Raw genomic sequence first — 19,238 nt, 5'->3', positions numbered from 1 at the left:
TAGACTCCAGCAAAAAGTGTCAAACAGCGCCCTCTGCTGTCAGGCAAGAGCAGAAACCATGAAAAGCTTACAGCACCTGGTATTCCCAGGCGGTCTCCCATCCAAGTACTAACCAGGCCCGCCCCTGCTTAGCTTCCGAGATCGGACGAGATCGGGTGTTTTCAGGGTAGTATGGCCGTAAGCTGCCAGGACAACTGAAAAGATCTTATTTGAAGGCGACCCAGGCCAAACTAGATCCAGCAAAAAGTGTCAAACAGCGCCCTCTGCTGTCAGGCTAGAGCAGAAACCATAAAAAGCTTACAGCACCTGGTATTCCCAGGCGGCCTCCCATCCAAGTACTAACCAGGCCCGCCCCTGCTTAGCTTCCGAGATCGGACGAGATCGGGCATTTTCAGGGTAGTATGGCCGTAAGCTGCCAGGTCAACTGAAAAGATCCTATTTGAAGGTGACGCAGGCCAAACTAGACTACAGCAAAAAGTGTCAAACAGCGCCCTCTGCTGTCAGGCAAGAGCAGAAACCATAAAAAGCTTACAGCACCTGGTATTCACAGGCGGTCTCCCATCCAAGTACTAACCAGGCCCGCCCCTGCTTAGCTTCCGAGATCGGGCGTTTTCAGGGTAGTATGGCCGTAAGCTGCCAGGACAACTGAAAAGATCCTATTTGAAGAAGACGCAGGCCAAACTAGACTCCAGCAAAAAGTGTCAAACAGCGCCCTCTGCTGTCAGGCAAGAGCAGAAACCATAAAAAGCTTACAGCACCTGGTAATCCCAGGCGGTCTCCCATCCAAGTACTAATCAGGACCGCCCCTGCTTAGCTTCCGAGATCGGACGAGATCGGGCGTTTTCAGGTTAGTATGGCCGTAAGCTGCAAGGGCAACTGAAAAGATCCTATTTGAAGGCGACGCAGGCCAAACTAGACTCCAGCAAAAAGTGTCAAACAGCGCCCTCTGCTGTCAGGCAAGAGCAGAAACCATGAAAAGCTTACAGCACCTGGTATTCCCAGGCGGTCTCCCATCCAAGTACTAACCAGGCCGCCCCTGCTTAGCTTCCGAGATCGGACGAGATCGGGCGTTTTCAGGGTAGTATGGCCGTAAGCTGCCAGGACAACTGAAAAGATCTTATTTGAAGGCGACCCAGGCCAAACTAGATCCAGCAAAAAGTGTCAAACAGCGCCCTCTGCTGTCAGGCTAGAGCAGAAACCATAAAAAGCGTACAGCACCTGGTATTCCCAGGCGGTCTCCCATCCAAGTACTAACCAGGCCCGCCCCTGCTTAGCTTCCGAGATCGGACGAGATCGGGCGTTTTCAGGGTAGTATGGCCGTAAGCTGCCAGGTCAACTGAAAAGATCCTATTTGAAGGTGACGCAGGCCAAACTAGACTACAGCAAAAAGTGTCAAACAGCGCCCTCTGCTGTCAGGCAAGAGCAGAAACCATAAAAAGCTTACAGCACCTGGTATTCACAGGCGGTCTCCCATCCAAGTACTAACCAGGCCCGCCCCTGCTTAGCTTCCGAGATCGGGCGTTTTCAGGGTAGTATGGCCATAAGCTGCCAGGACAACTGAAAAGATCTTATTTGAAGGCGACGCAGGCCAAACTAGATCCAGCAAAAAGTGTCAAACAGCGCCCTCTGCTGTTAGGCAAGAGCAGAAACCATAAAAAGCTTACAGCACCTGGTATTCCCAGGCGGTCTCCCATTCAAGTACTAACCAGGCCCGCCCCTGCTTAGCCTCTGAGATCGGACGAGATCGGGCGTTTTCAAGGTAGTATGGCCGTAAGCTGCCAGGTCAACTGAAAAGATCCTATTTGAAGGTGACGCAGGCCAAACTAGACTCCAGCAAAACATGTCAAACAGCGCCCTCTGCTGTCAGGCAAGAGCAGAAACCATAAAAAGCTTACAGCACCTGGTATTCCCAGGCGGTCTCCCATCCAAGTACTAACCAGGCCCGCCCCTGCTTAGCTTCCGAGATCGGGCGTTTTCCGGGTAGTATGGCCGTAAGCTGCCAGGTCAACTGAAAAGATCCTATTTGAAGGTGACGCAGGCCAAACTAGACTCCAGCAAAACATGTCAAACAGCGCCCTCTGCTGTCAGGCAAGAGCAGAAACCATGAAAAGCTTACAACACCTGGTATTCCCAGGCGGTCTCCCATCCAAGTACTAACCAGGCCCGCCCCTGCTTAGCTCCCGAGATCGGACGAGATCAGGCGTTTTCAGGGTGGTATGGCCGTAAGCTGCCAGGACAACTGAAAAGATCTTATTTGAAGGCGACGCAGGCCAAACTAGATCAAGCAAAAAGTGTCAAACAGCGCCCTCTGCTGTCAGGCTAGAGCAGAAACCATAAAAAGCTTACAGCACCTGGTATTCCCAGGCGGTCGCCCATCCAAGTACTAACCAGGCCCTCCCCTGCTTAGCTTCCGAGATCAGGCGTTTTCAGGGTAGTATGGCCGTAAGCTTTAAGGACAACTGAAAAAATCTTATTTGAAGGCCACGCAGGCCAAACTAGACTCCAGCAAAAAGTGTCAAACAGCGCCCTCTGCTGTCAGGCAAGAGCAGAAACCATAAAAAGCTTACAGCACCTGGTATTCCCAGGCGGTCTCCCATCCAAGTACTAACGAGGCCCGCCCCTGCTTAGCTTCCGAGATCGGGCGTTTTCAGGGTAGTATGGCCAAAAGCTGCCAAGGCAACTGAAAAGATCCTATTTGAAGGCGACGCAGGCCAAACTAGACTACAGCAAAAAGTGTCAAACAGCGCCCTCTGCTGTCAGGCTAGAGCAGAAACCATAAAAAGCTTACAGCACCTGGTATTCCCAGGCGGTCTCCCATCCAAGTACTAACGAGGCCCGCCCCTGCTTAGCTTCCGAGATCGGGCGTTTTCAGGGTAGTATGGCCAAAAGCTGCCAAGGCAACTGAAAAGATCCTATTTGAAGGCGACGCAGGCCAAACTAGACTACAGCAAAAAGTGTCAAACAGCGCCCTCTGCTGTCAGGCTAGAGCAGAAACCATAAAAAGCTTACAGCACCTGGTATTCCCAGGCGGTCTCCCATCCAAGTACTAACCAGGCCCGCCCCTGCTTAGCTTCCGAGATCGGACGAGATCGGGCGTTTTCAGGGTAGTATGGCCGTAAGCTGCCAGGTCAACTGAAAAGATCCTATTTGAAGGTGACGCAGGCCAAACTAGACTACAGCAAAAAGTGTCAAACAGCGCCCTCTGCTGTCAGGCAAGAGCAGAAACCATAAAAAGCTTACAGCACCTGGTATTCACAGGCGGTCTCCCATCCAAGTACTAACCAGGCCCGCCCCTGCTTAGCTTCCGAGATCGGGCGTTTTCAGGGTAGTATGGCCGTAAGCTGCCAGGACAACTGAAAAGATCCTATTTGAAGAAGACGCAGGCCAAACTAGACTCCAGCAAAAAGTGTCAAACAGCGCCCTCTGCTGTCAGGCAAGAGCAGAAACCATAAAAAGCTTACAGCACCTGGTAATCCCAGGCGGTCTCCCATCCAAGTACTAACCAGGACCGCCCCTGCTTAGCTTCCGAGATCGGACGAGATCGGGCTTTTTCAGGGTAGTATGGCCGTAAGCTGCCAGGGCAACTGAAAAGATCCTATTTGAAGAAGACGCAGGCCAAACTAGACTCCAGCAAAAAGTGTCAAACAGCGCCCTCTGCTGTCAGGCAAGAGCAGAAACCATGAAAAGCTTACAGCACCTGGTATTCCCAGGCGGTCTCCCATCCAAGTACTAACCAGGCCCGCCCCTGCTTAGCTTCCGAGATCGGACGAGATCAGGCGATTTCAGGGTAGTATGGCCGTAAGCTGCCACATCAACTGAAAAGATCCTATTTGAAGGCGACGCAGGCCAAACTAGACTCCAGCAAAAAGTGTCAAACAGCGCCCTCTGCTGTCAGGCTAGAGCAGAAACCATAAAAAGCTTACAGCACCTGGTATTCCCAGGCGGTCTCCCATCCAAGTACTAACCAGGCCCGCCCCTGCTTAGCTTCCGAGATCGGACGAGATCGGGCTTTTTCAGGGTAGTATGGCCGTAAGCTGCCAGGGCAACTGAAAAGATCCTATTTGAAGAAGACGCAGGCCAAACTAGACTCCAGCAAAATGTGTCAAACAGCGCCCTCTGCTGTCAGGCAAGAGCAGAAACCATGAAAAGCTTACAGCACCTGGTATTCCCAGGCGGTCTCTCATCCAAGTACTAACCAGGCCCGCCCCTGCTTAGCTTCCGAGATCGGACGAGATCAGGCGTTTTCAGGGTAGTATGGCCGTAAGCTGCCAGGTCAAATGAAAAGATCTTATTTGAAGGCGACGCAGGCCAAAGTAGATCCAGCAAAAAGTGTCAAACAGCGCCCTCTGCTGTCAGGCTAGAGCAGAAACCATAAAAAGCTTACAGCACCTGGTATTTCCAGGCGGTCTCCCATCCAAGTACTAACCAGGCCCGCCCCTGCTTAGCGTCCGAGATCGGACGAGATCGGGCGTTTTCAAGGTAGTATGGCCATAAGCTGCCAGGTCAACTGAAAAGATCCTATTTGAAGAAGACGCAGGCCAAACTAGACTCCAGCAAAAAGTGTCAAACAGCGCCCTCTGCTGTCAGGCAAGAGCAGAAACCATAAAAAGCTTACAGCACCTGGTAATCCCAGGCGGTCTCCCATCCAAGTACTAACCAGGCCCGCCCCTGCTCAGCTTCCGAGATCGGACGAGATCGGGCGTTTTCAGGGTAGTATGGCCGTAAGCTGCAAGGGCAACTGAAAACATCCTATTTGAAGGCAACGCAGGCCAAACTAGACTCCAGCAAAAAGTGTAAAACAGCGCCCTCTGCTGTCAGGCAAGAGCAGAAACCATAAAAAGCTTACAGCACCTGGTATTCCCAGGCGGTCTCCCATCCAAGTACTAACCAGGCCCTCCCCTGCTTAGCTTCCGAGATCGGACGAGATCGGGCTTTTTCAGGGTAGTATGGCCGTAAGCTGCCAGGGCAACTGAGAAGATCCTATTTGAAGAAGACGCAGGCCAAACTAGACTCCAGCAAAAAGTGTCAAACAGCGCCCTCTGCTGTCAGGCAAGAGCAGAAACCATGAAAAGCTTACAGCACCTGGTATTCCCAGGCGGTCTCCCATCCAAGTACTAACCAGGCCCGCCCCTGCTTAGCTTCCGAGATCGGACGAGATCGGGCGTTTTCAGGGTAGTATGGCCGTAAGCTGCCAGGACAACTGAAAAGATCTTATTTGAAGGCGACCCAGGCCAAACTAGATCCAGCAAAAAGTGTCAAACAGCGCCCTCTGCTGTCAGGCTAGAGCAGAAACCATAAAAAGCTTACAGCACCTGGTATTCCCAGGCGGTCTCCCATCCAAGTACTAACCAGGCCCGCTCCTGCTTAGCTTCCGAGATCGGACGAGATCGGGCATTTTCAGGGTAGTATGGCCGTAAGCTGCCAGGTCAACTGAAAAGATCCTATTTGAAGGTGACGCAGGCCAAACTAGACTACAGCAAAAAGTGTCAAACAGCGCCCTCTGCTGTCAGGCAAGAGCAGAAACCATAAAAAGCTTACAGCACCTGGTATTCCCAGGCGGTCTCCCATCCAAGTACTAACCAGGCCCGCCCCTGCTTAGCTTCCGAGATCGGGCGTTTTCAGGGTAGTATGGCCGTAAGCTGCCAGGACAACTGAAAAGATCCTATTTGAAGAAGACGCAGGCCAAACTAGACTCCAGCAAAAAGTGTCAAACAGCGCCCTCTGCTGTCAGGCAAGAGCAGAAACCATAAAAAGCTTACAGCAACTGGTAATCCCAGGCGGTCTCCCATCCAAGTACTAACCAGGACCGCCCCTGCTTAGCTTCCGAGATCGGACGAGATCTGGCGTTTTCAGGATAGTATGGCCGTAAGCTGCAAGGGCAACTGAAAAGATCCTATTTGAAGGCGACGCAGGCCAAACTAGACTCCAGCAAAAAGTGTCAAACAGCGCCCTCTGCTGTCAGGTAAGAGCAGAAACCATAAAAGGCTTACAACACCTGGTATTCCGAGGCAGTCTCCTATCCAAGTACTAACCAGGCCCACCCCTGCTTAGCTTCCGAGATCGGACGAGATCGGGCGTTTTCAGGGTAGTATGGCCGTAAGCTGCCAGGGCAACTGAAAAGATCCTATTTGAAGAAGACGCAGGCCAAACTAGACTCCAGCAAAAAGTGTCAAACAGCGCCCTCTGCTGTCAGGCAAGAGCAGAAACCATAAAAAGCTTACAGCACCTGGTATTCCCAGGCGGTCTCCCATCCAAGTACTAACCAGGCCCGCCCCTGCTTAGCTTCCGAGATCGGACGAGATCGGGCGTTTTCAGGGTAGTATGGCCGTAAGCTGCCACATCAACTGAAAAGATCCTATTTGAAGGCGACGCAGGCCAAACTAGACTCCAGCAAAAAGTGTCAAACAGCGCCCTCTGCTGTCAGGCTAGAGCAGAAACCATAAAAAGCTTACAGCACCTGGTATTCCAAGGCGGTCTCCCATCCAAGTACTAACCAGGCCCGCCCCTGCTTAGCTTCCGAGATCGGACGAGATCGGGCTTTTTCAGGGTAGTATGGCCGTAAGCTGCCAGGGCAACTGAAAAGATCCTATTTGAAGAAGACGCAGGCCAAACTAGACTACAGCAAAATGTGTCAAACAGCGCCCTCTGCTGTCAGGCAAGAGCAGAAACCATGAAAAGCTTACAGCACCTGGTATTCCCAGGCGGTCTCTCATCCAAGTACTAACCAGGCCCGCCCCTGCTTAGCTTCCGAGATCGGACGAGATCAGGCGTTTTCAGGGTAGTATGGCCGTAAGCAGCCAGGTCAAATGAAAAGATCTTATTTGAAGGCGACGCAGGCCAAACTAGATCCAGCAAAAAGTGTCAAACAGCGCCCTCTGCTGTCAGGCTAGAGCAGAAACCATAAAAAGCTTACAGCACCTGGTATTCCCAGGCGGTCTCCCATCCAAGTACTAACCAGGCCCGCCCCTGCTTAGCGTCCGAGATCGGACGAGATCGGGCGAGATCGGGCGTTTTCAAGGTAGTATGGCCATAAGCTGCTAGGTCAACTGAAAAGATCCTATTTGAAGAAGACGCAGGCCAAACTAGACTCCAGCAAAAAGTGTCAAACAGCGCCCTCTGCTGTCAGGCAAGAGCAGAAACCATAAAAAGCTTACAGCACCTGGTAATCCCAGGCGGTCTCCCATCCAAGTACTAACCAGGCCCGCCCCTGCTCAGCTTCCGAGATCGGACGACATCGGGCGTTTTCAGGGTAGTATGGCCGTAAGCTGCAAGGGCAACTGAAAACATCCTATTTGAAGGCAACGCAGGCCAAACTAGACTCCAGCAAAAAGTGTAAAACACCGCCCTCTGCTGTCAGGCAAGAGCAGAAACCATAAAAAGCTTACAGCACCTGGTATTCCCAGGCGGTCTCCCATCCAAGTACTAACCAGGCCCGCCCCTGCTTAGCCTCTGAGATCGGACGAGATCGGGCGTTTTCAAGGTAGTATGGCCGTAAGCTGCCAGGTCAACTGAAAAGATCCTATTTGAAGGTGACGCAGGCCAAACTAGACTCCAGCAAAACATGTCAAACAGCGCCCTCTGCTGTCAGGCAAGAGCAGAAACCATAAAAAGCTTACAGCACCTGGTATTCCCAGGCGGTCTCCCATCCAAGTACTAACCAGGCCCGCCCCTGCTTAGCTTCCGAGATCGGGCGTTTTCAGGGTAGTATGGCCGTAAGCTGCCAGGTCAACTGAAAAGATCCTATTTGAAGGTGACGCAGGCCAAACTAGACTCCAGCAAAACATGTCAAACAGCGCCCTCTGCTGTCAGGCAAGAGCAGAAACCATGAAAAGCTTACAACACCTGGTATTCCCAGGCGGTCTCCCATCCAAGTACTAACCAGGCCCGCCCCTGCTTAGCTCCCGAGATCGGACGAGATCAGGCGTTTTCAGGGTGGTATGGCCGTAAGCTGCCAGGACAACTGAAAAGATCTTATTTGAAGGCGACGCAGGCCAAACTAGATCAAGCAAAAAGTGTCAAACAGCGCCCTCTGCTGTCAGGCTAGAGCAGAAACCATAAAAAGCTTACAGCACCTGGTATTCCCAGGCGGTCGCCCATCCAAGTACTAACCAGGCCCTCCCCTGCTTAGCTTCCGAGATCAGGCGTTTTCAGGGTAGTATGGCCGTAAGCTTTAAGGACAACTGAAAAAATCTTATTTGAAGGCCACGCAGGCCAAACTAGACTCCAGCAAAAAGTGTCAAACAGCGCCCTCTGCTGTCAGGCAAGAGCAGAAACCATAAAAAGCTTACAGCACCTGGTATTCCCAGGCGGTCTCCCATCCAAGTACTAACCAGGCCCTCCCCTGCCTAGCTTCCGAGATCAGGCGTTTTCAGGGTTGTATGGCCGTAAGCTTTTAGGACAACTGAAAAAATCTTATTTGAAGGCCACGCAGGCCAAACTAGACTCCAGCAAAAAGTGTCAAACAGCGCCCTCTGCTGTCAGGCAAGAGCAGAAACCATAAAAAGCTTACAGCACCTGGTATTCCCAGGCGGTCTCCCATCCAAGTACTAACCAGGCCCGCCCCTGCTTAGCTTCCGAGATCGGACGAGATCGGGCTTTTTCAGGGTAGTATGGCCGTAAGCTGCCAGGGCAACTGAAAAGGTCCTATTTGAAGGCGACGCAGGCCAAACTAGACTCCAGAAAAAAGTGGCAAACAGCGCCCTCTGCTGTCAGGTAAGAGCAGAAACCATAAAAAGCTTACAGCACCTGGTATTCCCAGGCGGTCTCCCATCCAAGTACTAACCAGGCCCGCCCCTGCTTAGCTTCCGAGATCGGACGAGATCGGGCGTTTTCAGGGTAGTATGGCCGTAAGCTGCCACATCAACTGAAAAGATCCTATTTGAAGGCGACGCAGGCCAAACTAGACTCCAGCAAAAAGTGTCAAACAGCGCCCTCTGCTGTCAGGCTAGAGCAGAAACCATAAAAAGCTTACAGCACCTGGTATTCCCAGGCGGTCTCCCATCCAAGTACTAACCAGGCCCACCCCTGCTTAGCTTCCGAGATCGGACGAGATCGGGCTTTTTCAGGGTAGTATGGCCGTAAGCTGCCAGGGCAACTGAAAAGATCCTATTTGAAGAAGACGCAGGCCAAACTAGACTCCAGCAAAATGTGTCAAACAGCGCCCTCTGCTGTCAGGCAAGAGCAGAAACCATGAAAAGCTTACAGCACCTGGTATTCCCAGGCGGTCTCTCATCCAAGTACTAACCAGGCCCGCCCCTGCTTAGCTTCCGAGATCGGACGAGATCAGGCGTTTTCAGGGTAGTATGGCCGTAAGCTGCCAGGTCAAATGAAAAGATCTTATTTGAAGGCGACGCAGGCCAAAGTAGATCCAGCAAAAAGTGTCAAACAGCGCCCTCTGCTGTCAGGCTAGAGCAGAAACCATAAAAAGCTTACAGCACCTGGTATTTCCAGGCGGTCTCCCATCCAAGTACTAACCAGGCCCGCCCCTGCTTAGCGTCCGAGATCGGACGAGATCGGGCGTTTTCAAGGTAGTATGGCCATAAGCTGCCAGGTCAACTGAAAAGATCCTATTTGAAGAAGACGCAGGCCAAACTAGACTCCAGCAAAAAGTGTCAAACAGCGCCCTCTGCTGTCAGGCAAGAGCAGAAACCATAAAAAGCTTACAGCACCTGGTAATCCCAGGCGGTCTCCCATCCAAGTACTAACCAGGCCCGCCCCTGCTCAGCTTCCGAGATCGGACGAGATCGGGCGTTTTCAGGGTAGTATGGCCGTAAGCTGCAAGGGCAACTGAAAACATCCTATTTGAAGGCAACGCAGGCCAAACTAGACTCCAGCAAAAAGTGTAAAACAGCGCCCTCTGCTGTCAGGCAAGAGCAGAAACCATAAAAAGCTTACAGCACCTGGTATTCCCAGGCGGTCTCCCATCCAAGTACTAACCAGGCCCGCCCCTGCTTAGCTTCCGAGATCGGACGAGATCGGGCTTTTTCAGGGTAGTATGGCCGTAAGCTGCCAGGGCAACTGAGAAGATCCTATTTGAAGAAGACGCAGGCCAAACTAGACTCCAGCAAAAAGTGTCAAACAGCGCCCTCTGCTGTCAGGCAAGAGCAGAAACCATGAAAAGCTTACAGCACCTGGTATTCCCAGGCGGTCTCCCATCCAAGTACTAACCAGGCCCGCCCCTGCTTAGCTTCCGAGATCGGACGAGATCGGGCGTTTTCAGGGTAGTATGGCCGTAAGCTGCCAGGACAACTGAAAAGATCTTATTTGAAGGCGACCCAGGCCAAACTAGATCCAGCAAAAAGTGTCAAACAGCGCCCTCTGCTGTCAGGCTAGAGCAGAAACCATAAAAAGCTTACAGCACCTGGTATTCCCAGGCGGTCTCCCATCCAAGTACTAAACAGGCCCGCCCCTGCTTAGCTTCCGAGATCGGACGAGATCGGGCATTTTCAGGGTAGTATGGCCGTAAGCTGCCAGGTCAACTGAAAAGATCCTATTTGAAGGTGACGCAGGCCAAACTAGACTACAGCAAAAAGTGTCAAACAGCGCCCTCTGCTGTCAGGCAAGAGCAGAAACCATAAAAAGCTTACAGCACCTGGTATTCACAGGCGGTCTCCCATCCAAGTACTAACCAGGCCCGCCCCTGCTTAGCTTCCGAGATCGGGCGTTTTCAGGGTAGTATGGCCGTAAGCTGCCAGGACAACTGAAAAGATCCTATTTGAAGAAGACGCAGGCCAAACTAGACTCCAGCAAAAAGTGTCAAACAGCGCCCTCTGCTGTCAGGCAAGAGCAGAAACCATAAAAAGCTTACAGCACCTGGTAATCCCAGGCGGTCTCCCATCCAAGTACTAACCAGGACCGCCCCTGCTTAGCTTCCGAGATCGGACGAGATCTGGCGTTTTCAGGATAGTATGGCCGTAAGCTGCAAGGGCAACTGAAAAGATCCTATTTGAAGGCGACGCAGGCCAAACTAGACTCCAGCAAAAAGTGTCAAACAGCGCCCTCTGCTGTCAGGTAAGAGCAGAAACCATAAAAGGCTTACAACACCTGGTATTCCGAGGCAGTCTCCTATCCAAGTACTAACCAGGCCCACCCCTGCTTAGCTTCCGAGATCGGACGAGATCGGGCGTTTTCAGGGTAGTATGGCCGTAAGCTGCCAGGGCAACTGAAAAGATCCTATTTGAAGAAGACGCAGGCCAAACTAGACTCCAGCAAAAAGTGTCAAACAGCGCCCTCTGCTGTCAGGCAAGAGCAGAAACCATAAAAAGCTTACAGCACCTGGTATTCCCAGGCGGTCTCCCATCCAAGTACTAACCAGGCCCGCCCCTGCTTAGCTTCCGAGATCGGACGAGATCGGGCGTTTTCAGGGTAGTATGGCCGTAAGCTGCCACATCAACTGAAAAGATCCTATTTGAAGGCGACGCAGGCCAAACTAGACTCCAGCAAAAAGTGTCAAACAGCGCCCTCTGCTGTCAGGCTAGAGCAGAAACCATAAAAAGCTTACAGCACCTGGTATTCCCAGGCGGTCTCCCATCCAAGTACTAACCAGGCCCGCCCCTGCTTAGCTTCCGAGATCGGACGAGATCGGGCTTTTTCAGGGTAGTATGGCCGTAAGCTGCCAGGGCAACTGAAAAGATCCTATTTGAAGAAGACGCAGGCCAAACTAGACTACAGCAAAATGTGTCAAACAGCGCCCTCTGCTGTCAGGCAAGAGCAGAAACCATGAAAAGCTTACAGCACCTGGTATTCCCAGGCGGTCTCTCATCCAAGTACTAACCAGGCCCGCCCCTGCTTAGCTTCCGAGATCGGACGAGATCAGGCGTTTTCAGGGTAGTATGGCCGTAAGCAGCCAGGTCAAATGAAAAGATCTTATTTGAAGGCGACGCAGGCCAAACTAGATCCAGCAAAAAGTGTCAAACAGCGCCCTCTGCTGTCAGGCTAGAGCAGAAACCATAAAAAGCTTACAGCACCTGGTATTCCCAGGCGGTCTCCCATCCAAGTACTAACCAGGCCCGCCCCTGCTTAGCGTCCGAGATCGGACGAGATCGGGCGAGATCGGGCGTTTTCAAGGTAGTATGGCCATAAGCTGCTAGGTCAACTGAAAAGATCCTATTTGAAGAAGACGCAGGCCAAACTAGACTCCAGCAAAAAGTGTCAAACAGCGCCCTCTGCTGTCAGGCAAGAGCAGAAACCATAAAAAGCTTACAGCACCTGGTAATCCCAGGCGGTCTCCCATCCAAGTACTAACCAGGCCCGCCCCTGCTCAGCTTCCGAGATCGGACGACATCGGGCGTTTTCAGGGTAGTATGGCCGTAAGCTGCAAGGGCAACTGAAAACATCCTATTTGAAGGCAACGCAGGCCAAACTAGACTCCAGCAAAAAGTGTAAAACACCGCCCTCTGCTGTCAGGCAAGAGCAGAAACCATAAAAAGCTTACAGCACCTGGTATTCCCAGGCGGTCTCCCATCCAAGTACTAACCAGGCCCGCCCCTGCTTAGCCTCTGAGATCGGACGAGATCGGGCGTTTTCAAGGTAGTATGGCCGTAAGCTGCCAGGTCAACTGAAAAGATCCTATTTGAAGGTGACGCAGGCCAAACTAGACTCCAGCAAAACATGTCAAACAGCGCCCTCTGCTGTCAGGCAAGAGCAGAAACCATAAAAAGCTTACAGCACCTGGTATTCCCAGGCGGTCTCCCATCCAAGTACTAACCAGGCCCGCCCCTGCTTAGCTTCCGAGATCGGGCGTTTTCAGGGTAGTATGGCCGTAAGCTGCCAGGTCAACTGAAAAGATCCTATTTGAAGGTGACGCAGGCCAAACTAGACTCCAGCAAAACATGTCAAACAGCGCCCTCTGCTGTCAGGCAAGAGCAGAAACCATGAAAAGCTTACAACACCTGGTATTCCCAGGCGGTCTCCCATCCAAGTACTAACCAGGCCCGCCCCTGCTTAGCTCCCGAGATCGGACGAGATCAGGCGTTTTCAGGGTGGTATGGCCGTAAGCTGCCAGGACAACTGAAAAGATCTTATTTGAAGGCGACGCAGGCCAAACTAGATCAAGCAAAAAGTGTCAAACAGCCCCCTCTGCTGTCAGGCTAGAGCAGAAACCATAAAAAGCTTACAGCACCTGGTATTCCCAGGCGGTCGCCCATCCAAGTACTAACCAGGCCCTCCCCTGCTTAGCTTCCGAGATCAGGCGTTTTCAGGGTAGTATGGCCGTAAGCTTTAAGGACAACTGAAAAAATCTTATTTGAAGGCCACGCAGGCAAAACTAGACTCCAGCAAAAAGTGTCAAACAGCGCCCTCTGCTGTCAGGCAAGAGCAGAAACCATAAAAAGCTTACAGCACCTGGTATTCCCAGGCGGTCTCCCATCCAAGTACTAACCAGGCCCTCCCCTGCCTAGCTTCCGAGATCAGGCGTTTTCAGGGTTGTATGGCCGTAAGCTTTAAGGACAACTGAAAAAATCTTATTTGAAGGCCACGCAGGCCAAACTAGACTCCAGCAAAAAGTGTCAAACAGCGCCCTCTGCTGTCAGGCAAGAGCAGAAACCATAAAAAGCTTACAGCACCTGGTATTCCCAGGCGGTCTCCCATCCAAGTACTAACCAGGCCCGCCCCTGCTTAGCTTCCGAGATCGGACGAGATCGGGCTTTTTCAGGGTAGTATGGCCGTAAGCTGCCAGGGCAACTGAAAAGGTCCTATTTGAAGGCGACGCAGGCCAAACTAGACTCCAGAAAAAAGTGGCAAACAGCGCCCTCTGCTGTCAGGTAAGAGCAGAAACCATAAAAAGCTTACAGCACCTGGTATTCCCAGGCGGTCTCCCATCCAAGTACTAACCAGGCCCGCCCCTGCTTAGCTTCCGAGATCGGACGAGATCGGGCGTTTTCAGGGTAGTATGGCCGTAAGCTGCCAGGACAACTGAAAAGATCTTATTTGAAGGCGACGCAGGCCAAACTAGATCCAACAAAAAGTGTCAAACAGCGCCCTCTGCTGTCAGGCTAGAGCAGAAACCATAAAAAGCTTACAGCACCTGGTATTCCCAGGGGGTCTCCCATCCAAGTACTAACCAGGCCCGCCTCTGCTTAGCTTCCGAGATCGGACGAGATCGGGCGTTTTCAAGGTAGTATGGCCATAAGCTGCCAGGTCAGCTGAAAAGATCCTATTTGAAGGCGACGCAGGCCAAACTAGACTCCAGCAAAAAGTGTCAAACAGCGCCCTCTGCTGTCAGGCAAGAGCAGAAACCATAAAAAGCCTACAGCACCTGGTAATCCCAGGCGGTCTCCCATTCAAGTACTAACCAGGCCCGCCCCTGCTCAGCTTCCGAGATCGGACGAGATCGGGCGTTTTCAGGGTAGTATGGCCGTAAGCTGCAAGGGCAACTGAAAACATCCTATTTGAAGGCAACACAGGCCAAACTAGACTCCAGCAAAAAGTGTAAAACAGCGCCCTCTGCTGTCAGGCAAGAGCAGAAACCATAAAACGCTTACAGCACCTGGTATTCCCAGGCGGTCTCCCATCCAAGTACTAACCAGGCCCGCCCCTGCTTAGCTTCCGAGATCGGACGAGATCGGGCTTTTTCAGGGTAGTATGGCCGTAAGCTGCCAGGGCAACTGAAAAGATCCTATTTGAAGAAGACGCAGGCCAAACTAGACTCCAGCAAAAAGTGTCAAACAGCGCCCTCTGCTGTCAGGCAAGAGCAGAAACCATGAAAAGCTTACAGCACCTGGTATTCCCAGGCGGTCTCCATCCAAGTACTAACCAGGCCCGCCCCTGCTTAGCTTCCGAGATCGGACGAGATCGGGCGTTTTCAGGGTAGTATGGCCATAAGCTGCCAGGACAACTGAAAAGATCTTATTTGAAGGCGACGCAGGCCAAACTAGATCCAGCAAAAAGTGTCAAACAGCGCCCTCTGCTGTCAGGCTAGAGCAGAAACCATAAAAAGCTTACAGCACCTGGTATTCCCAGGCGGTCTCCCATCCAAGTACTAACCAGGCCCTCCCCTGCTTAGCTTCCGAGATCAGGCGTTTTCAGGGTAGTGTGGCCGTAAGCTGCCAGGGCAACTGTAAAGATCCTATTTGAAGGCGACGCAGGCCAAACTAGACTCCAGCAAAAAGTGTCAAACAGCGCCCTCTGCTGTCAGGCAAGAGCAGAAACCATAAAAGGCTTACAACACCTGGTATTCCGAGGCAGTCTCCTATCCAAGTACTAACCAGGCCCACCCCTGCTTAGCTTCCGAGATCGGACGAGATCGGGCGTTTTCAGGGTAGTATGGCCGTAAGCTGCCAGGGCAACTGAAAAGATCCTATTTGAAGAAGACGCAGGCCAAACTAGACTCCAGCAAAAAGTGTCAAACAGCGCCCTCTGCTGTCAGGCAAGAGCAGAAACCATAAAAAGCTTACAGCACCTGGTATTCCCAGGCGGTCTCCCATCCAAGTACTAACCAGGCCCGCCCCTGCTTAGCTTCCGAGATCGGACGAGATCGGGCGTTTTCAGGGTAGTATGGCCGTAAGCTGCCACATCAACTGAAAAGATCCTATTTGAAGGCGACGCAGGCCAAACTAGACTCCAGCAAAAAGTGTCAAACAGCGCCCTCTGCTGTCAGGCAAGAGCAGAAACCATGAAAAGCTTACAGCACCTGGTATTCCCAGGCGGTCTCCCATCCAAGTACTAACCAGGCCCGCCCCTGCTTAGCTTCCGAGATCGGACGAGATCGGGCGTTTTCAGGGTAGTATGGCCATAAGCTGCCAGGACAACTGAAAAGATCTTATTTGAAGGCGACCCAGGCCAAACTAGATCCAGCAAAAAGTGTCAAACAGCGCCCTCTGCTGTCAGGCTAGAGCAGAAACCATAAAAAGCTTACAGCACCTGGCATTCCCAGGCGGTCTCCCATCCAAGTACTAACCAGGCCCGCCCCTGCTTAGCTTCCGAGATCGGACGAGATCGGGCGTTTTCAGGGTAGTATGGCCGTAAGCTGCCAGGTCAACTGAAAAGATCCTATTTGAAGGTGACGCAGGCCAAACTAGACTACAGCAAAAAGTGTCAAACAGCGCCCTCTGCTGTCAGGCAAGAGCAGAAACCATAAAAAGCTTACAGCACCTGGTATTCACAGGCGGTCTCCCATCCAAGTACTAACCAGGCCCGCCCCTGCTTAGCTTCCGAGATCGGGCGTTTTCAGGGTAGTATGGCCGTAAGCTGCCAGGGCAACTGAAAAGATCCTATTTGAAGAAGACGCAGGCCAAACTAGACTACAGCAAAATGTGTCAAACAGCGCCCTCTGCTGTCAGGCAAGAGCAGAAACCATGAAAAGCTTACAGCACCTGGTATTCCCAGGCGGTCTCTCATCCAAGTACTAACCAGGCCCGCCCCTGCTTAGCTTCCGAGATCGGACGAGATCAGGCGTTTTCAGGGTAGTATGGCCGTAAGCAGCCAGGTCAAATGAAAAGATCTTATTTGAAGGCGACGCAGGCCAAACTAGATCCAGCAAAAAGTGTCAAACAGCGCCCTCTGCTGTCAGGCTAGAGCAGAAACCATAAAAAGCTTACAGCACCTGGTATTCCCAGGCGGTCTCCCATCCAAGTACTAACCAGGCCCGCCCCTGCTTAGCGTCCGAGATCGGACGAGATCGGGCGAGATCGGGCGTTTTCAAGGTAGTATGGCCATAAGCTGCTAGGTCAACTGAAAAGATCCTATTTGAAGAAGACGCAGGCCAAACTAGACTCCAGCAAAAAGTGTCAAACAGCGCCCTCTGCTGTCAGGCAAGAGCAGAAACCATAAAAAGCTTACAGCACCTGGTAATCCCAGGCGGTCTCCCATCCAAGTACTAACCAGGCCCGCCCCTGCTCAGCTTCCGAGATCGGACGACATCGGGCGTTTTCAGGGTAGTATGGCCGTAAGGTGCAAGGGCAACTGAAAACATCCTATTTGAAGGCAACGCAGGCCAAACTAGACTCCAGCAAAAAGTGTAAAACACCGCCCTCTGCTGTCAGGCAAGAGCAGAAACCATAAAAAGCTTACAGCACCTGGTATTCCCAGGCGGTCTCCCATCCAAGTACTAACCAGGCCCGCCCCTGCTTAGCCTCTGAGATCGGACGAGATCGGGCGTTTTCAAGGTAGTATGGCCGTAAGCTGCCAGGTCAACTGAAAAGATCCTATTTGAAGGTGACGCAGGCCAAACTAGACTCCAGCAAAACATGTCAAACAGCGCCCTCTGCTGTCAGGCAAGAGCAGAAACCATAAAAAGCTTACAGCACCTGGTATTCCCAGGCGGTCTCCCATCCAAGTACTAACCAGGCCCGCCCCTGCTTAGCTTCCGAGATCGGGCGTTTTCAGGGTAGTATGGCCGTAAGCTGCCAGGTCAACTGAAAAGATCCTATTTGAAGGTGACGCAGGCCAAACTAGACTCCAGCAAAACATGTCAAACAGCGCCCTCTGCTGTCAGGCAAGAGCAGAAACCATGAAAAGCTTACAACACCTGGTATTCCCAGGCGGTCTCCCATCCAAGTACTAACCAGGCCCGCCCCTGCTTAGCTCCCGAGATCGGACGAGATCAGGCGTTTTCAGGGTGGTATGGCCGTAAGCTGCCAGGACAACTGAAAAGATCTTATTTGAAGGCGACGCAGGCCAAACTAGATCAAGCAAAAAGTGTCAAACAGCGCCCTCTGCTGTCAGGCTAGAGCAGAAACCATAAAAAGCTTACAGCACCTGGTATTCCCAGGCGGTCGCCCATCCAAGTACTAACCAGGCCCTCCCCTGCTTAGCTTCCGAGATCAGGCGTTTTCAGGGTAGTATGGCCGTAAGCTTTAAGGACAACTGAAAAAATCTTATTTGAAGGCCACGCAGGCCAAACTAGACTCCAGCAAAAAGTGTCAAACAGCGCCCTCTGCTGTCAGGCAAGAGCAGAAACCATAAAAAGCTTACAGCACCTGGTATTCCCAGGCGGTCTCCCATCCAAGTACTAACCAGGCCCTCCCCTGCCTAGCTTCCGAGATCAGGCGTTTTCAGGGTTGTATGGCCGTAAGCTTTAAGGACAACTGAAAAAATCTTATTTGAAGGCCACGCAGGCCAAACTAGACTCCAGCAAAAAGTGTCAAACAGCGCCCTCTGCTGTCAGGCAAGAGCAGAAACCATAAAAAGCTTACAGCACCTGGTATTCCCAGGCGGTCTCCCATCCAAGTACTAACCAGGCCCGCCCCTGCTTAGCTTCCGAGATCGGACGAGATCGGGCTTTTTCAGGGTAGTATGGCCGTAAGCTGCCAGGGCAACTGAAAAGGTCCTATTTGAAGGCGACGCAGGCCAAACTAGACTCCAGAAAAAAGTGGCAAACAGCGCCCTCTGCTGTCAGGTAAGAGCAGAAACCATAAAAAGCTTACAGCACCTGGTATTCCCAGGCGGTCTCCCATCCAAGTACTAACCAGGCCCGCCCCTGCTTAGCTTCCGAGATCGGACGAGATCGGGCGTTTTCAGGGTAGTATGGCCGTAAGCTGCCACATCAACTGAAAAGATCCTATTTGAAGGCGACGCAGGCCAAACTAGATCAAGCAAAAAGTGTCAAACAGCCCCCTCTGCTGTCAGGCTAGAGCAGAAACCATAAAAAGCTTACAGCACCTGGTATTCCCAGGCGGTCGCCCATCCAAGTACTAACCAGGCCCTCCCCTGCTTAGCTTCCGAGATCAGGCGTTTTCAGGGTAGTATGGCCGTAAGCTTTAAGGACAACTGAAAAAATCTTATTTGAAGGCCACGCAGGCAAAACTAGACTCCAGCAAAAAGTGTCAAACAGCGCCCTCTGCTGTCAGGCAAGAGCAGAAACCATAAAAAGCTTACAGCACCTGGTATTCCCAGGCGGTCTCCCATCCAAGTACTAACCAGGCCCTCCCCTGCCTAGCTTCCGAGATCAGGCGTTTTCAGGGTTGTATGGCCGTAAGCTTTAAGGACAACTGAAAAAATCTTATTTGAAGGCCACGCAGGCCAAACTAGACTCCAGCAAAAAGTGTCAAACAGCGCCCTCTGCTGTCAGGCAAGAGCAGAAACCATAAAAAGCTTACAGCACCTGGTATTCCCAGGCGGTCTCCCATCCAAGTACTAACCAGGCCCGCCCCTGCTTAGCTTCCGAGATCGGACGAGATCGGGCTTTTTCAGGGTAGTATGGCCGTAAGCTGCCAGGGCAACTGAAAAGGTCCTATTTGAAGGCGACGCAGGCCAAACTAGACTCCAGAAAAAAGTGGCAAACAGCGCCCTCTGCTGTCAGG

At 52.1% G+C, this 19,238-nt stretch overlaps 55 non-coding genes and 29 pseudogenes across 55 annotated transcripts; all 84 read right to left on the bottom strand.

Annotated features, from left to right (window-relative positions):
- Positions 1 to 64: 64 nt before the first annotated feature.
- LOC131116950 (5S ribosomal RNA) lies at positions 65 to 183 on the bottom strand. Its single transcript, XR_009124181.1, has one exon. It is a non-coding gene; the product is annotated as a 5S ribosomal RNA (ribosomal RNA).
- Positions 184 to 294: 111 nt separating this feature from the next.
- On the bottom strand, positions 295 to 413 carry LOC131116639 (5S ribosomal RNA). Its single transcript, XR_009123880.1, has one exon. It is a non-coding gene; the product is annotated as a 5S ribosomal RNA (ribosomal RNA).
- A 112-nt stretch (positions 414 to 525) lies between these two features.
- On the bottom strand, positions 526 to 634 carry LOC131112227 (5S ribosomal RNA; annotated as a pseudogene).
- Positions 635 to 746: 112 nt separating this feature from the next.
- On the bottom strand, positions 747 to 865 carry LOC131111548 (5S ribosomal RNA). Its single transcript, XR_009121259.1, has one exon. It is a non-coding gene; the product is annotated as a 5S ribosomal RNA (ribosomal RNA).
- A 112-nt stretch (positions 866 to 977) lies between these two features.
- LOC131117598 (5S ribosomal RNA) lies at positions 978 to 1,095 on the bottom strand. The gene has a single exon (XR_009124810.1). It is a non-coding gene; the product is annotated as a 5S ribosomal RNA (ribosomal RNA).
- A 111-nt stretch (positions 1,096 to 1,206) lies between these two features.
- LOC131116177 (5S ribosomal RNA) lies at positions 1,207 to 1,325 on the bottom strand. Its single transcript, XR_009123436.1, has one exon. It is a non-coding gene; the product is annotated as a 5S ribosomal RNA (ribosomal RNA).
- A 112-nt stretch (positions 1,326 to 1,437) lies between these two features.
- On the bottom strand, positions 1,438 to 1,546 carry LOC131112694 (5S ribosomal RNA; annotated as a pseudogene).
- A 111-nt stretch (positions 1,547 to 1,657) lies between these two features.
- Positions 1,658 to 1,776, bottom strand: LOC131118742 (5S ribosomal RNA). Its single transcript, XR_009125897.1, has one exon. It is a non-coding gene; the product is annotated as a 5S ribosomal RNA (ribosomal RNA).
- Positions 1,777 to 1,888: 112 nt separating this feature from the next.
- On the bottom strand, positions 1,889 to 1,997 carry LOC131112710 (5S ribosomal RNA; annotated as a pseudogene).
- A 112-nt stretch (positions 1,998 to 2,109) lies between these two features.
- Positions 2,110 to 2,228, bottom strand: LOC131116785 (5S ribosomal RNA). Its single transcript, XR_009124022.1, has one exon. It is a non-coding gene; the product is annotated as a 5S ribosomal RNA (ribosomal RNA).
- Positions 2,229 to 2,339: 111 nt separating this feature from the next.
- Positions 2,340 to 2,448, bottom strand: LOC131112184 (5S ribosomal RNA; annotated as a pseudogene).
- A 112-nt stretch (positions 2,449 to 2,560) lies between these two features.
- Positions 2,561 to 2,669, bottom strand: LOC131114000 (5S ribosomal RNA; annotated as a pseudogene).
- A 112-nt stretch (positions 2,670 to 2,781) lies between these two features.
- LOC131113998 (5S ribosomal RNA) lies at positions 2,782 to 2,890 on the bottom strand (annotated as a pseudogene).
- Positions 2,891 to 3,002: 112 nt separating this feature from the next.
- Positions 3,003 to 3,121, bottom strand: LOC131114467 (5S ribosomal RNA). The gene has a single exon (XR_009121776.1). It is a non-coding gene; the product is annotated as a 5S ribosomal RNA (ribosomal RNA).
- Positions 3,122 to 3,233: 112 nt separating this feature from the next.
- Positions 3,234 to 3,342, bottom strand: LOC131112226 (5S ribosomal RNA; annotated as a pseudogene).
- A 112-nt stretch (positions 3,343 to 3,454) lies between these two features.
- LOC131118915 (5S ribosomal RNA) lies at positions 3,455 to 3,573 on the bottom strand. The gene has a single exon (XR_009126056.1). It is a non-coding gene; the product is annotated as a 5S ribosomal RNA (ribosomal RNA).
- A 112-nt stretch (positions 3,574 to 3,685) lies between these two features.
- On the bottom strand, positions 3,686 to 3,804 carry LOC131116390 (5S ribosomal RNA). Its single transcript, XR_009123639.1, has one exon. It is a non-coding gene; the product is annotated as a 5S ribosomal RNA (ribosomal RNA).
- Positions 3,805 to 3,916: 112 nt separating this feature from the next.
- On the bottom strand, positions 3,917 to 4,035 carry LOC131116312 (5S ribosomal RNA). Its single transcript, XR_009123566.1, has one exon. It is a non-coding gene; the product is annotated as a 5S ribosomal RNA (ribosomal RNA).
- Positions 4,036 to 4,147: 112 nt separating this feature from the next.
- LOC131117697 (5S ribosomal RNA) lies at positions 4,148 to 4,266 on the bottom strand. Its single transcript, XR_009124907.1, has one exon. It is a non-coding gene; the product is annotated as a 5S ribosomal RNA (ribosomal RNA).
- A 111-nt stretch (positions 4,267 to 4,377) lies between these two features.
- On the bottom strand, positions 4,378 to 4,496 carry LOC131118408 (5S ribosomal RNA). Its single transcript, XR_009125576.1, has one exon. It is a non-coding gene; the product is annotated as a 5S ribosomal RNA (ribosomal RNA).
- A 112-nt stretch (positions 4,497 to 4,608) lies between these two features.
- On the bottom strand, positions 4,609 to 4,727 carry LOC131118453 (5S ribosomal RNA). The gene has a single exon (XR_009125627.1). It is a non-coding gene; the product is annotated as a 5S ribosomal RNA (ribosomal RNA).
- A 112-nt stretch (positions 4,728 to 4,839) lies between these two features.
- LOC131116172 (5S ribosomal RNA) lies at positions 4,840 to 4,958 on the bottom strand. The gene has a single exon (XR_009123431.1). It is a non-coding gene; the product is annotated as a 5S ribosomal RNA (ribosomal RNA).
- A 112-nt stretch (positions 4,959 to 5,070) lies between these two features.
- LOC131114466 (5S ribosomal RNA) lies at positions 5,071 to 5,189 on the bottom strand. Its single transcript, XR_009121775.1, has one exon. It is a non-coding gene; the product is annotated as a 5S ribosomal RNA (ribosomal RNA).
- A 111-nt stretch (positions 5,190 to 5,300) lies between these two features.
- Positions 5,301 to 5,419, bottom strand: LOC131117283 (5S ribosomal RNA). Its single transcript, XR_009124505.1, has one exon. It is a non-coding gene; the product is annotated as a 5S ribosomal RNA (ribosomal RNA).
- Positions 5,420 to 5,531: 112 nt separating this feature from the next.
- LOC131111754 (5S ribosomal RNA) lies at positions 5,532 to 5,640 on the bottom strand (annotated as a pseudogene).
- A 112-nt stretch (positions 5,641 to 5,752) lies between these two features.
- On the bottom strand, positions 5,753 to 5,871 carry LOC131113064 (5S ribosomal RNA; annotated as a pseudogene).
- A 112-nt stretch (positions 5,872 to 5,983) lies between these two features.
- Positions 5,984 to 6,102, bottom strand: LOC131117121 (5S ribosomal RNA). Its single transcript, XR_009124348.1, has one exon. It is a non-coding gene; the product is annotated as a 5S ribosomal RNA (ribosomal RNA).
- Positions 6,103 to 6,214: 112 nt separating this feature from the next.
- LOC131114465 (5S ribosomal RNA) lies at positions 6,215 to 6,333 on the bottom strand. The gene has a single exon (XR_009121774.1). It is a non-coding gene; the product is annotated as a 5S ribosomal RNA (ribosomal RNA).
- Positions 6,334 to 6,445: 112 nt separating this feature from the next.
- On the bottom strand, positions 6,446 to 6,564 carry LOC131117589 (5S ribosomal RNA). The gene has a single exon (XR_009124801.1). It is a non-coding gene; the product is annotated as a 5S ribosomal RNA (ribosomal RNA).
- Positions 6,565 to 6,676: 112 nt separating this feature from the next.
- On the bottom strand, positions 6,677 to 6,795 carry LOC131117696 (5S ribosomal RNA). The gene has a single exon (XR_009124906.1). It is a non-coding gene; the product is annotated as a 5S ribosomal RNA (ribosomal RNA).
- Positions 6,796 to 6,906: 111 nt separating this feature from the next.
- LOC131111623 (5S ribosomal RNA) lies at positions 6,907 to 7,035 on the bottom strand (annotated as a pseudogene).
- A 112-nt stretch (positions 7,036 to 7,147) lies between these two features.
- On the bottom strand, positions 7,148 to 7,266 carry LOC131112038 (5S ribosomal RNA; annotated as a pseudogene).
- A 112-nt stretch (positions 7,267 to 7,378) lies between these two features.
- On the bottom strand, positions 7,379 to 7,497 carry LOC131118363 (5S ribosomal RNA). The gene has a single exon (XR_009125526.1). It is a non-coding gene; the product is annotated as a 5S ribosomal RNA (ribosomal RNA).
- Positions 7,498 to 7,609: 112 nt separating this feature from the next.
- Positions 7,610 to 7,718, bottom strand: LOC131111753 (5S ribosomal RNA; annotated as a pseudogene).
- A 112-nt stretch (positions 7,719 to 7,830) lies between these two features.
- LOC131116784 (5S ribosomal RNA) lies at positions 7,831 to 7,949 on the bottom strand. The gene has a single exon (XR_009124021.1). It is a non-coding gene; the product is annotated as a 5S ribosomal RNA (ribosomal RNA).
- A 111-nt stretch (positions 7,950 to 8,060) lies between these two features.
- LOC131112183 (5S ribosomal RNA) lies at positions 8,061 to 8,169 on the bottom strand (annotated as a pseudogene).
- Positions 8,170 to 8,281: 112 nt separating this feature from the next.
- LOC131113930 (5S ribosomal RNA) lies at positions 8,282 to 8,390 on the bottom strand (annotated as a pseudogene).
- Positions 8,391 to 8,502: 112 nt separating this feature from the next.
- Positions 8,503 to 8,621, bottom strand: LOC131116311 (5S ribosomal RNA). Its single transcript, XR_009123565.1, has one exon. It is a non-coding gene; the product is annotated as a 5S ribosomal RNA (ribosomal RNA).
- A 112-nt stretch (positions 8,622 to 8,733) lies between these two features.
- Positions 8,734 to 8,852, bottom strand: LOC131114463 (5S ribosomal RNA). Its single transcript, XR_009121773.1, has one exon. It is a non-coding gene; the product is annotated as a 5S ribosomal RNA (ribosomal RNA).
- Positions 8,853 to 8,964: 112 nt separating this feature from the next.
- Positions 8,965 to 9,083, bottom strand: LOC131116130 (5S ribosomal RNA). Its single transcript, XR_009123391.1, has one exon. It is a non-coding gene; the product is annotated as a 5S ribosomal RNA (ribosomal RNA).
- A 112-nt stretch (positions 9,084 to 9,195) lies between these two features.
- Positions 9,196 to 9,314, bottom strand: LOC131117695 (5S ribosomal RNA). Its single transcript, XR_009124905.1, has one exon. It is a non-coding gene; the product is annotated as a 5S ribosomal RNA (ribosomal RNA).
- Positions 9,315 to 9,425: 111 nt separating this feature from the next.
- LOC131118406 (5S ribosomal RNA) lies at positions 9,426 to 9,544 on the bottom strand. Its single transcript, XR_009125573.1, has one exon. It is a non-coding gene; the product is annotated as a 5S ribosomal RNA (ribosomal RNA).
- Positions 9,545 to 9,656: 112 nt separating this feature from the next.
- LOC131118451 (5S ribosomal RNA) lies at positions 9,657 to 9,775 on the bottom strand. The gene has a single exon (XR_009125624.1). It is a non-coding gene; the product is annotated as a 5S ribosomal RNA (ribosomal RNA).
- A 112-nt stretch (positions 9,776 to 9,887) lies between these two features.
- On the bottom strand, positions 9,888 to 10,006 carry LOC131116310 (5S ribosomal RNA). Its single transcript, XR_009123564.1, has one exon. It is a non-coding gene; the product is annotated as a 5S ribosomal RNA (ribosomal RNA).
- A 112-nt stretch (positions 10,007 to 10,118) lies between these two features.
- On the bottom strand, positions 10,119 to 10,237 carry LOC131114462 (5S ribosomal RNA). The gene has a single exon (XR_009121772.1). It is a non-coding gene; the product is annotated as a 5S ribosomal RNA (ribosomal RNA).
- Positions 10,238 to 10,348: 111 nt separating this feature from the next.
- LOC131116430 (5S ribosomal RNA) lies at positions 10,349 to 10,467 on the bottom strand. The gene has a single exon (XR_009123677.1). It is a non-coding gene; the product is annotated as a 5S ribosomal RNA (ribosomal RNA).
- A 112-nt stretch (positions 10,468 to 10,579) lies between these two features.
- On the bottom strand, positions 10,580 to 10,688 carry LOC131112225 (5S ribosomal RNA; annotated as a pseudogene).
- Positions 10,689 to 10,800: 112 nt separating this feature from the next.
- LOC131111616 (5S ribosomal RNA) lies at positions 10,801 to 10,919 on the bottom strand. Its single transcript, XR_009121302.1, has one exon. It is a non-coding gene; the product is annotated as a 5S ribosomal RNA (ribosomal RNA).
- Positions 10,920 to 11,031: 112 nt separating this feature from the next.
- Positions 11,032 to 11,150, bottom strand: LOC131117120 (5S ribosomal RNA). Its single transcript, XR_009124347.1, has one exon. It is a non-coding gene; the product is annotated as a 5S ribosomal RNA (ribosomal RNA).
- Positions 11,151 to 11,262: 112 nt separating this feature from the next.
- On the bottom strand, positions 11,263 to 11,381 carry LOC131114461 (5S ribosomal RNA). The gene has a single exon (XR_009121771.1). It is a non-coding gene; the product is annotated as a 5S ribosomal RNA (ribosomal RNA).
- Positions 11,382 to 11,493: 112 nt separating this feature from the next.
- Positions 11,494 to 11,612, bottom strand: LOC131116308 (5S ribosomal RNA). The gene has a single exon (XR_009123562.1). It is a non-coding gene; the product is annotated as a 5S ribosomal RNA (ribosomal RNA).
- A 112-nt stretch (positions 11,613 to 11,724) lies between these two features.
- On the bottom strand, positions 11,725 to 11,843 carry LOC131117694 (5S ribosomal RNA). The gene has a single exon (XR_009124904.1). It is a non-coding gene; the product is annotated as a 5S ribosomal RNA (ribosomal RNA).
- Positions 11,844 to 11,954: 111 nt separating this feature from the next.
- LOC131111621 (5S ribosomal RNA) lies at positions 11,955 to 12,083 on the bottom strand (annotated as a pseudogene).
- A 112-nt stretch (positions 12,084 to 12,195) lies between these two features.
- On the bottom strand, positions 12,196 to 12,314 carry LOC131112037 (5S ribosomal RNA; annotated as a pseudogene).
- A 112-nt stretch (positions 12,315 to 12,426) lies between these two features.
- LOC131118361 (5S ribosomal RNA) lies at positions 12,427 to 12,545 on the bottom strand. Its single transcript, XR_009125524.1, has one exon. It is a non-coding gene; the product is annotated as a 5S ribosomal RNA (ribosomal RNA).
- Positions 12,546 to 12,657: 112 nt separating this feature from the next.
- LOC131111752 (5S ribosomal RNA) lies at positions 12,658 to 12,766 on the bottom strand (annotated as a pseudogene).
- Positions 12,767 to 12,878: 112 nt separating this feature from the next.
- On the bottom strand, positions 12,879 to 12,997 carry LOC131116783 (5S ribosomal RNA). Its single transcript, XR_009124020.1, has one exon. It is a non-coding gene; the product is annotated as a 5S ribosomal RNA (ribosomal RNA).
- A 111-nt stretch (positions 12,998 to 13,108) lies between these two features.
- Positions 13,109 to 13,217, bottom strand: LOC131112181 (5S ribosomal RNA; annotated as a pseudogene).
- Positions 13,218 to 13,329: 112 nt separating this feature from the next.
- Positions 13,330 to 13,438, bottom strand: LOC131113928 (5S ribosomal RNA; annotated as a pseudogene).
- Positions 13,439 to 13,550: 112 nt separating this feature from the next.
- LOC131116307 (5S ribosomal RNA) lies at positions 13,551 to 13,669 on the bottom strand. The gene has a single exon (XR_009123561.1). It is a non-coding gene; the product is annotated as a 5S ribosomal RNA (ribosomal RNA).
- A 112-nt stretch (positions 13,670 to 13,781) lies between these two features.
- On the bottom strand, positions 13,782 to 13,900 carry LOC131114459 (5S ribosomal RNA). The gene has a single exon (XR_009121769.1). It is a non-coding gene; the product is annotated as a 5S ribosomal RNA (ribosomal RNA).
- Positions 13,901 to 14,011: 111 nt separating this feature from the next.
- LOC131117583 (5S ribosomal RNA) lies at positions 14,012 to 14,130 on the bottom strand. The gene has a single exon (XR_009124796.1). It is a non-coding gene; the product is annotated as a 5S ribosomal RNA (ribosomal RNA).
- A 112-nt stretch (positions 14,131 to 14,242) lies between these two features.
- Positions 14,243 to 14,361, bottom strand: LOC131118928 (5S ribosomal RNA). Its single transcript, XR_009126068.1, has one exon. It is a non-coding gene; the product is annotated as a 5S ribosomal RNA (ribosomal RNA).
- Positions 14,362 to 14,473: 112 nt separating this feature from the next.
- LOC131117126 (5S ribosomal RNA) lies at positions 14,474 to 14,592 on the bottom strand. The gene has a single exon (XR_009124352.1). It is a non-coding gene; the product is annotated as a 5S ribosomal RNA (ribosomal RNA).
- Positions 14,593 to 14,704: 112 nt separating this feature from the next.
- LOC131117917 (5S ribosomal RNA) lies at positions 14,705 to 14,822 on the bottom strand. The gene has a single exon (XR_009125119.1). It is a non-coding gene; the product is annotated as a 5S ribosomal RNA (ribosomal RNA).
- Positions 14,823 to 14,933: 111 nt separating this feature from the next.
- On the bottom strand, positions 14,934 to 15,042 carry LOC131112758 (5S ribosomal RNA; annotated as a pseudogene).
- A 112-nt stretch (positions 15,043 to 15,154) lies between these two features.
- LOC131117119 (5S ribosomal RNA) lies at positions 15,155 to 15,273 on the bottom strand. The gene has a single exon (XR_009124346.1). It is a non-coding gene; the product is annotated as a 5S ribosomal RNA (ribosomal RNA).
- Positions 15,274 to 15,385: 112 nt separating this feature from the next.
- Positions 15,386 to 15,504, bottom strand: LOC131114458 (5S ribosomal RNA). Its single transcript, XR_009121767.1, has one exon. It is a non-coding gene; the product is annotated as a 5S ribosomal RNA (ribosomal RNA).
- Positions 15,505 to 15,616: 112 nt separating this feature from the next.
- On the bottom strand, positions 15,617 to 15,735 carry LOC131115382 (5S ribosomal RNA). The gene has a single exon (XR_009122662.1). It is a non-coding gene; the product is annotated as a 5S ribosomal RNA (ribosomal RNA).
- Positions 15,736 to 15,846: 111 nt separating this feature from the next.
- On the bottom strand, positions 15,847 to 15,965 carry LOC131115496 (5S ribosomal RNA). Its single transcript, XR_009122772.1, has one exon. It is a non-coding gene; the product is annotated as a 5S ribosomal RNA (ribosomal RNA).
- Positions 15,966 to 16,077: 112 nt separating this feature from the next.
- Positions 16,078 to 16,186, bottom strand: LOC131112224 (5S ribosomal RNA; annotated as a pseudogene).
- Positions 16,187 to 16,298: 112 nt separating this feature from the next.
- Positions 16,299 to 16,417, bottom strand: LOC131117692 (5S ribosomal RNA). The gene has a single exon (XR_009124902.1). It is a non-coding gene; the product is annotated as a 5S ribosomal RNA (ribosomal RNA).
- Positions 16,418 to 16,528: 111 nt separating this feature from the next.
- LOC131111620 (5S ribosomal RNA) lies at positions 16,529 to 16,657 on the bottom strand (annotated as a pseudogene).
- Positions 16,658 to 16,769: 112 nt separating this feature from the next.
- On the bottom strand, positions 16,770 to 16,888 carry LOC131113104 (5S ribosomal RNA; annotated as a pseudogene).
- Positions 16,889 to 17,000: 112 nt separating this feature from the next.
- LOC131118360 (5S ribosomal RNA) lies at positions 17,001 to 17,119 on the bottom strand. Its single transcript, XR_009125523.1, has one exon. It is a non-coding gene; the product is annotated as a 5S ribosomal RNA (ribosomal RNA).
- A 112-nt stretch (positions 17,120 to 17,231) lies between these two features.
- On the bottom strand, positions 17,232 to 17,340 carry LOC131111751 (5S ribosomal RNA; annotated as a pseudogene).
- A 112-nt stretch (positions 17,341 to 17,452) lies between these two features.
- Positions 17,453 to 17,571, bottom strand: LOC131116782 (5S ribosomal RNA). Its single transcript, XR_009124019.1, has one exon. It is a non-coding gene; the product is annotated as a 5S ribosomal RNA (ribosomal RNA).
- Positions 17,572 to 17,682: 111 nt separating this feature from the next.
- Positions 17,683 to 17,791, bottom strand: LOC131112179 (5S ribosomal RNA; annotated as a pseudogene).
- A 112-nt stretch (positions 17,792 to 17,903) lies between these two features.
- LOC131113927 (5S ribosomal RNA) lies at positions 17,904 to 18,012 on the bottom strand (annotated as a pseudogene).
- Positions 18,013 to 18,124: 112 nt separating this feature from the next.
- LOC131116306 (5S ribosomal RNA) lies at positions 18,125 to 18,243 on the bottom strand. The gene has a single exon (XR_009123560.1). It is a non-coding gene; the product is annotated as a 5S ribosomal RNA (ribosomal RNA).
- A 112-nt stretch (positions 18,244 to 18,355) lies between these two features.
- LOC131114457 (5S ribosomal RNA) lies at positions 18,356 to 18,474 on the bottom strand. Its single transcript, XR_009121766.1, has one exon. It is a non-coding gene; the product is annotated as a 5S ribosomal RNA (ribosomal RNA).
- Positions 18,475 to 18,585: 111 nt separating this feature from the next.
- Positions 18,586 to 18,694, bottom strand: LOC131112178 (5S ribosomal RNA; annotated as a pseudogene).
- A 112-nt stretch (positions 18,695 to 18,806) lies between these two features.
- Positions 18,807 to 18,915, bottom strand: LOC131113926 (5S ribosomal RNA; annotated as a pseudogene).
- A 112-nt stretch (positions 18,916 to 19,027) lies between these two features.
- Positions 19,028 to 19,146, bottom strand: LOC131116305 (5S ribosomal RNA). The gene has a single exon (XR_009123559.1). It is a non-coding gene; the product is annotated as a 5S ribosomal RNA (ribosomal RNA).
- Positions 19,147 to 19,238: the final 92 nt, after the last annotated feature.

Source organism: Doryrhamphus excisus, unplaced genomic scaffold (assembly GCF_030265055.1).
Source record: "Doryrhamphus excisus isolate RoL2022-K1 unplaced genomic scaffold, RoL_Dexc_1.0 HiC_scaffold_25, whole genome shotgun sequence".
NCBI lineage: Eukaryota > Metazoa > Chordata > Actinopteri > Syngnathiformes > Syngnathidae > Doryrhamphus > Doryrhamphus excisus.
This window is presented reverse-complemented; position numbering and strand designations above follow the sequence as displayed.